General features: G+C 57.9%; 1 long non-coding RNA gene across 1 annotated transcript; it reads right to left on the reverse strand.

Annotated features, from left to right (window-relative positions):
• Positions 1-5,675: 5,675 nt before the first annotated feature.
• LOC144889724 (uncharacterized) lies at positions 5,676-6,707 on the reverse strand. Its single transcript, XR_013622023.1, has 2 exons — positions 6,206-6,707; positions 5,676-5,901 (listed from the first exon to the last, which is right to left on the reverse strand). It is a non-coding gene; the product is annotated as an uncharacterized LOC144889724 (long non-coding RNA).
• Positions 6,708-7,295: the final 588 nt, after the last annotated feature.

Genomic DNA, 7,295 nt, shown 5'->3' on the forward strand with positions numbered 1-7,295 from the left:
GGGCATGCCCTAGTTCTTTCAAATTCATTCGCGGTAATGGTAGTGGTGGTAGTAGTACTAGTGGTTTTATTAGGTTAGTAGTAGTAGTAGTAGTAGTAGTAGTAGTAGTAGTAGTAGTAGTAGTAGTAGTAGTAGAGGTAGTAGTCGGCTTGTAGTAGTAGTAGTGGTCGGCTAGTCATAGTTGCAGTTGTCCTGATAGTAGTCGGCTAGTAGTAGTGGCATTAATGGAGGCAGTCGTCGACTAATCGTAAATGACGTGGTAGTAGGGGGAGTTACTGGTAGTTGTAGGCGTGTAGTAGTGGCTCTAAACTTGTCGTAGTTGAAGGCCGGGAGTCGTGTGGCAAAAAATAATTCACCAGGGAGAACGTCAACGTCATTCAGCGCAAATCGCAGACAATCAAAACAAGACTCCCCCTGCAGGAGAAAAAAAAGCCTCCTACGACATCCGGTGTTCCCCAATGGTTTCCCATCCAGGCACAAACCGGGCCAGAGCCTGCTTAACTTGATTGAGCGGCTGGGAACTCCTTTCAGGGTGGCATTATCGTAGACGACAGCTGACTCTCTTTGGATATTCTTAAAGGATCGATGATAATGTTTCCCAAATGAGTGTTTCCTGAACCTTTACTTTCCAATAAATTTTTTTATTTCAATCATGATCTTCTTTTAAAATGGAACAGTCTTTCAAATCTTTATATTTCCTTCTCGGTAATTGTAGTGGTGTGGTGGCCGTCGTACTGGTGGTTTTATTAGGGTAGTTGTAGTTGTGGTCAGCGCGTCGTCGTAGCGATCGTAGTCGGCTCGGAGGAATCGTGGTGGTAGAGGTACTAGTGGTAGTTAGTAATAGTAGTCGTGGGCTCGCAGTCGTGGTGGTAGAGGTACTAGTGGTAGTTAGTAGTCGTGGGCTCGCAGTAGCGGTCGTTGTAGTTGAAGGCTTGGAGTGGTGGTAAAAACGAACTTCCCAGCGAGCGCGTCATTCAGCGCAAGTCGCAGACAATCAAAAGAGGGCCACCCACTTGCAGGAGAAAAAAAATTCTCCTTCGACATCCGGTGTTCCCAGGCGGTTTCCCATCCAGGCATAAATCGGGACAGCGCCTGGGTTAACTTCAATGATTGATGTTGGTCTTTCGTATTCAGGGTGGTGTAGTGCGGTGCTCCACGCACAACTTGTTTGCCAAAAAGGTAAGCCACAACGCGTAGGATCAAAACCAAAAGAGTCTTTATTGTAAAGCTCAAACTGTAGCACTGACTCGCTTCAGTCGCTTGGGGCTGCGAGCCCCGTGTATATCCCGAGGCCACGCCTACCCCTCGGGCGTGGCCGACACCCCATGGTGCGCGGAATGATGTCACCGCGCCAGCGAGCCATCGTGTCCGCCACACGCGCCCCCCCAGAATTCCCGCGCACCTGAAGGGTCAGTTTGCGGGGCAAACAGATGACCCGGCCGAAGCGCCCTCTGGCGGCTGGCGGCGTTTGGGATGGCAGGATGCCATCTGGGATGCCTCTGGCGGCATCTGGGATGGGTGCAGGACAGGGGGGTGGCGTGCCGGCGGGGCTGCGCGGTGCCGGGGGGCGGCCCAGACGCGGGGGCCGAGCCGCTTGCGGGGGGTGGTCCACGTCGAGGTGGGCCGGCTTGAGGCGGTCTACGGAAACGCAGTCAGGAGTACCGCCGATGTCCAGGGTGAAATGCTTCGCCCCGGTCTCCAGTACGCGGAAGGGCCCGTCGTACGGGGGTCGCAGCGGTGTCCGGTGGGCGTCGTGGTGGACGAAAACGTACTCCGCCGTACGAAGCTCCGGGGCGACGTGCGTTGGCGGGCACCCGTGGTGCGCCGTCGGCACCGGGGCGAACCTCTGGGCGGTCTCCTGCAGTGCGGAGAGCTGCTGCGCCGCGGACCATGGTGCCGTGGGGTCGGGGAGGAACTCGCCCGGCACCCGCAGCGGTTGTCCGAAGACCAACTCCGCCGCGGATGCGCGCAGGTCGTCCTTGGGCGCCGTCCTGAGGCCCAGCAGGACCCAGGGGAGCCTGAAGACCCAGCCGCTGTCGCGGAGGGTGGCCCGGAGCGCGGCCTTCAAGGAGCGATGGAAGCGCTCGCACAGGCCGTTGGCCTGGGGGTGGTAGGCCATGGTGCGGTGCAGCTGGACGCCGAGCCCCCACACTACCACCCCCCCAGAGCTCCGAGGTGATCTGGGGGCCGCGGTCGGACGAGATGTCCGAGGGGGCGCCGAACCGGGCAACCCAGGTGGCGATGAACGCCTGCGCGACGTCCGCCGCCGTCGTCGCCACCAAAGGCACGGCCTCCGGCCACCGGGTGGTGCGGTCCACCATGGTGAGGACGTGGGTGAAACCCCGCGAGGGGGGCAGAGGTCCCACCAAGTCCATGTGAACGTGGTCGAACCGACATTCGGGCACAGTAAACGGGGCCAACGGGGCCTGGGTGTGGCGGTGCACCTTCGCGCGCTGGCACGCGAGGCACGTTCTGGCCCAATCGCGGACGGCCTTCCGGAGGCCATGCCAGACGAACTTGTCGGCGACCAGCCTCTGGGAGGCCTTCGTGCCCGGGTGGGACAGGCCGTGGATGGCGTCAAAAACCAGCCCGCGGGAACGATGGGGCGAGGCCGGCCGAGGGAGACCGCACAAGAGGGCCGTGCCCGCGCCGTCGAATGGCACCTTAGTGACGCGGAGGCCCGTGACGGCGGTCCGCAAGGCCTGGACGTCGGGGTCGGCGGTCTGGTCCGCCGCCATCCGGGCATAGTCGATCCCGAGGTGGACCGCGTGGGCGACGGACCGGGAAAGGCAATCCGCCACCGGGTTGTCCTTCCCCGCGACGTGCCGGATGTCCGTCGTGTACTCGGACACGGCCGAGAGGTGACGCTGCTGCCGGGCCGACCACGGCTCGGCGACCTTGGCCATCGCGAAGACCAGGGGCTTGTGGTCGACGAAGGCCGTGAACGAACGGCCCTCGAGCAGATGGCAGAAATGCCGGACCGCCAGGTGAAGCCCGAGGAGCTCGCGGTCGAAGGTACTGTACCGCCGTTCGTGCGGGCGGAGCTGCCGGCTAAAAAACGCCAGCGGCTGCCAAGCTCCCTTCACCCATTGCTCGTGCACCGCGCCCACCGCGTAGTCCGACGCGTCGGTGGTGAGGGCGATCGGTGCATCGGGCGCCGGGTGCGCGAGCATGGTGGCGTTAGCCAAGGCGAGCTTCGCGCCCGCGAACGCCGCGTCCATCGGCTCGGTCCAAGCAACGTCACCTTTGCCCGGCTTCCCCCGGAGGGCCTCGTGCAGGGGGCGCAGGAGCTGGGCGACGCGGGGCAGGAAACGGTGGTAAAAGTTCACCATACCCAGGAACTCCTGGAGCCCCTTGATCGTGCGGGGGCGCGGAAACCCCCTGACCGCCTCCACCTTGGCCGGTAAGGGGATGGCCCCGTGCCTGGTGACGCGGTGCCCCAAAAAGTCGATTTCGGCGACGCCGAACCGGCACTTGGCGGGGTTGATGATCAAGCCATGCCGGCCCAGGCGTTCGAAGAGATGGCGGAGGTGCTCCTCACGGGACGCGCTTGCGACGAGGATGTCGTCCAGGTAGACGTAAACGAAGTCCAAGTCGCGCAAGATGCTGTCCATCAGCCGTTGGAACGCCTGAGCTGCATTCTTCAACCCGAAGGGCATCCGCAGAAACTCGAAGAGGCCGAATGGTGTGATTACGGCCGTCTTCGGTATGTCCTCCGGCCTGACGGAGACCTGGTGGTATCCGCGGATGAGGTCCACTTTGGAGAAGAGGGACATTTTCGCCAACCGGGCGGAAAAGTCTTGGATGTGAGGGACCGGGTAGCGGTCGGGGGTGGTAGCATCGTTGAGGCGGCGGAAGTCTCCGCACGGCCGCCATCCCCCGCCGGACTTCGGCACGATGTGCAGCGGCGATGCCCAAGTGCTCTTGGAGCGCCGTACGATGCCCAGCCGCTCCAGCGTAGCGAACTCCGCTTTCGCCACTGCGAGCTTCGTCGGCTCGAGGCGCCGTGCCCGGGCGTAGACCGGTGGCCCGACGGTGGGGATGTGATGCTCCACCCCGTGCTTGACGGCCACCGCCAAGAAGGTGGGCCGCGTGAGGGCCGGGAAACTGGCGAGGAGGCGGGTAAAGTCATCCGCTGCCGGAAGCGTACAAACCAAACTCGCCTGGACGGAACCGTTTAGCAAGCCGCTTGGTGAGCCGCTCAGTGAGCCGCTCAACGAGCTGCTCAGCGAACAAGCGAGCGAGCTAAAGGTTTCGGCCTGGACGAGCCGTCTGTGCTTCACGTCCACCAACAACCCATTTGCACATAGGAAGTCCGCACCGAGCAATGCCGTGGGCACGCTGGCGGTTACGAACGACCATTGAAAGCGCTGCCCTCCGAACCGCAGGGAGAGGCAGCGCTTCCTGAATGTGCGTATTGGTGTACCGTTGGCTGCAAGCAACGCGGGGCCCCGGCCCGCGGTTCGCTTGTCGGACGTGTGGGCTGGGATGACGCTTACCTGCGCTCCTGTATCGCAGAGGAAACGGCGCCCGGACAAGGTGTCCGTGATGAATAAGAGGCTGCCGGAATTGCCGATGCTCAGTGCCGCTACCGAGCGCCGGCTCGGTCGTTTCCCGACTTGCCAAACGAGCACGGCGGGCAACACTTCTTAGCCTTGTGGCCGAACCTGGCGTGGAAATAGCACCAGGCTTGCGGCGGGATCGGCGGAGGCCGCGGCTTTCGCAGCTGCGGTGGTGGAGGGCGGGGCGTGGCGGCGGCCACGAGGTGTGCATCAGCCTCGGGATCCACGAGGTGTGCAGCCGCATCAGCCTCGGGATCCACGACGGCCGCACCGCAGCTTGCCCGCGTGTCACAAGCCGCGAAAAACTTGTCGGCCTCGACGGCCAGAGGGCGGGGTTCCCCTATTTTGGAACCGGCCAACGCGAGGCGTACCTGTGCCGGTAGCTGGCGTAGAAAAAGCACCCGGAATAAAAAATCCGGGGCTTTGTCACCCAGCAACGACAGCATGTAATCCATCCGCACCGATGGCCGTGTGTCGCCAAGTTCGGGAAGGTCCAGGAGGCGGTCCGCCCGTTCGAACTCCGTGAGGCCGAACGTGGCGATGAGGAGACGTTTGAGCGCCGTGTACTTGTGCGCTGCCGGTGGGTGCCGCAGGATGGACACGACTCAGGCGGCTGTGCCGGGCCCGAGGGCGGCGATCACGTTGTAGTAACGTGTCTCGTCCGCCGTTACTCCTCGAAGCTGGAACTGTGCTTCGGCCTGCACGAACCATACCTCGGCCTGTGCTTCCCAAAACTCAGGGAGCTTTACCGCGACCGCGTTGCTGGCCATGGCGCGTTCTGTGGTCAGCGACGGCTGAACCAATCGAGGTCACCAGTGTAGTGCGGTGCTACGCGCACAACTTGTTTGCCAAAAAGGTAAGCCACAACGCGTGGGATCAAAACCAAAAGAGTCTTTATTGTAAAGCTCAAACTGTAGCACTGACTCGCTCGGGGATGCGAGCCCCGTGTATATCCCGAGGCCACGCCTACCCCTCGGGCGTGGCCGACACCCCATTGGTGCGCGGAATGATGTCACCGCGCCAGCGAGCCATCGTGTCCGCCACAGTGGTATGATCGAAGGCAGCATCTGTGTCCCTTTGAATGTTCTTAAAGGATCGATAATGTTTCCCAAGTAAGAGTCTCATTTACTTTTTATTTCCAATTAATATATTTCTTTCAATCACGTTCCTCTTTTTCAATGGAGCAGCCTTTCATTTTTTCTGTTTCCTTCTCGGTAATGGTAGTGGTGGCAGTCGCACTGGTGGTTTTCTTAGGCTAGTAGTAGTCGCAGTCATCGTCGTTGTGGTAGTCAGCCATTCGTAGTAGCGGTAGGGGTCGACTAATAGGAGTAGTAGTGGGCTAATGGTGGTGGAAGAAGTAATAGTGGCAGTTAGTAGTAGTTGGAGGCCAACAAGTGAATAAAAAAAATTTATGCTAAATTAAAAAGGCAATGTAGGGATGACAAACTACAGACGAAAAAGGTCCTAAACAAGATCGGGATGATGTTGGTTTAGACTTTAGAGAGTCGCCAACAATATTGCTATTACATTACAATCCCGACATCACTGCCTCATTTACACTTAATCAATTATTGCTTCAAGCTTCCACAAACACTCAACTGGTTACAACAGTACTTGATTACTCCTGTTGTTTTGCCACATACTGAGAGTAGTAGTAGTAGTACGTAGTAGTAGTACGTAGTAGTAGTACGTAGTAGTAGTAGTAGTAGTAGTAGTAGTAGTAGTAGTAGTAGTAGTAGTAGTAGTAGCAGTAGTAGTAGTAGTAGTAGTAGTAGTTCGTCTTGTAGTAGCAGTAGTGGTCGGCTAGTCATAGTTGCAGTTGTCCTGATAATAGTCGGCTAGTAGTAGTGGCATTAATGGAGGCAGTCGTCGGCTAATAGTAATTGACGTGGTAGTAGTGGTAGTAGTGGGAGTTAGTGGTAGTTGTAGGCGTGTAGTAGTGGCTGTAAGCTTGTCGTAGTTGAAGGCCGGGAGTCGTATGGCAAAAAATAATTCACCAAGGAGAACGTCATTCAGCGCAAATCGCAGACAATCAAAACAAGGCTCCCCCTGCAGGAGAAAAAAAGCCTCCTACGACATCCGGTGTTCCCAGCGGTTTCCCATCCAGGCACAAACCGGGCCAGAGCTTGCTTAACAATGGTCGGAGACGCGTCCATCTCTTTGCAGGGTGGCATCATCGTAGACTTCAATTGATTCTCTTTGGATATTCTTAAAGGATCGATGATAAATGTTTCCCAAATGAGTGTCTCGTGAACTTTTACTTTCCAATAATTTTTTTAATTTCAATCACGATCTTCTTTTTCAATGGAGCAGTCTTTCAAATCTTACTATTTCCTTCTCGGTAATTGTAGTGGTGTGGTGGCAGTCGTACTGGTGGTTTTATTAGGGTAGTTGTAGTGGTGGTGGTCAGGCAGGTCAGCGCGTCGTAGTGGCGATCGTAGTCGGCTCGGAGGAGTAGTAGGCCAATCGTGGTGGTAGAAGTACTAGTGGTAGTTAGCAGTTGTGGGCTCGCAGTAGCGGTCGTTGTAGTTGAAGGCTTGGAGTGGTGGCAAAAACGAACTTTACAGCGAGCGCGTCATTCAGCGCAAATCGCAGACAATCAAAAGAGGGCCACCCCCTTGCAGGAGAAAACAAATTCTCCTTCGACACCCGGTGTTCCCAGGCGGTTTCCCATCCAGACATAAATCGGGACAGAGCCTGGGTTAACTTCAATGATTGATGTTGGTCTTTCGT

The sequence above is a fragment of the Myxine glutinosa genome, chromosome 1 (genome assembly GCF_964187855.1).
Source record: "Myxine glutinosa chromosome 1, kmMyxGlut1.1, whole genome shotgun sequence".
Taxonomy (NCBI): Eukaryota; Metazoa; Chordata; class Myxini; order Myxiniformes; family Myxinidae; genus Myxine; species Myxine glutinosa.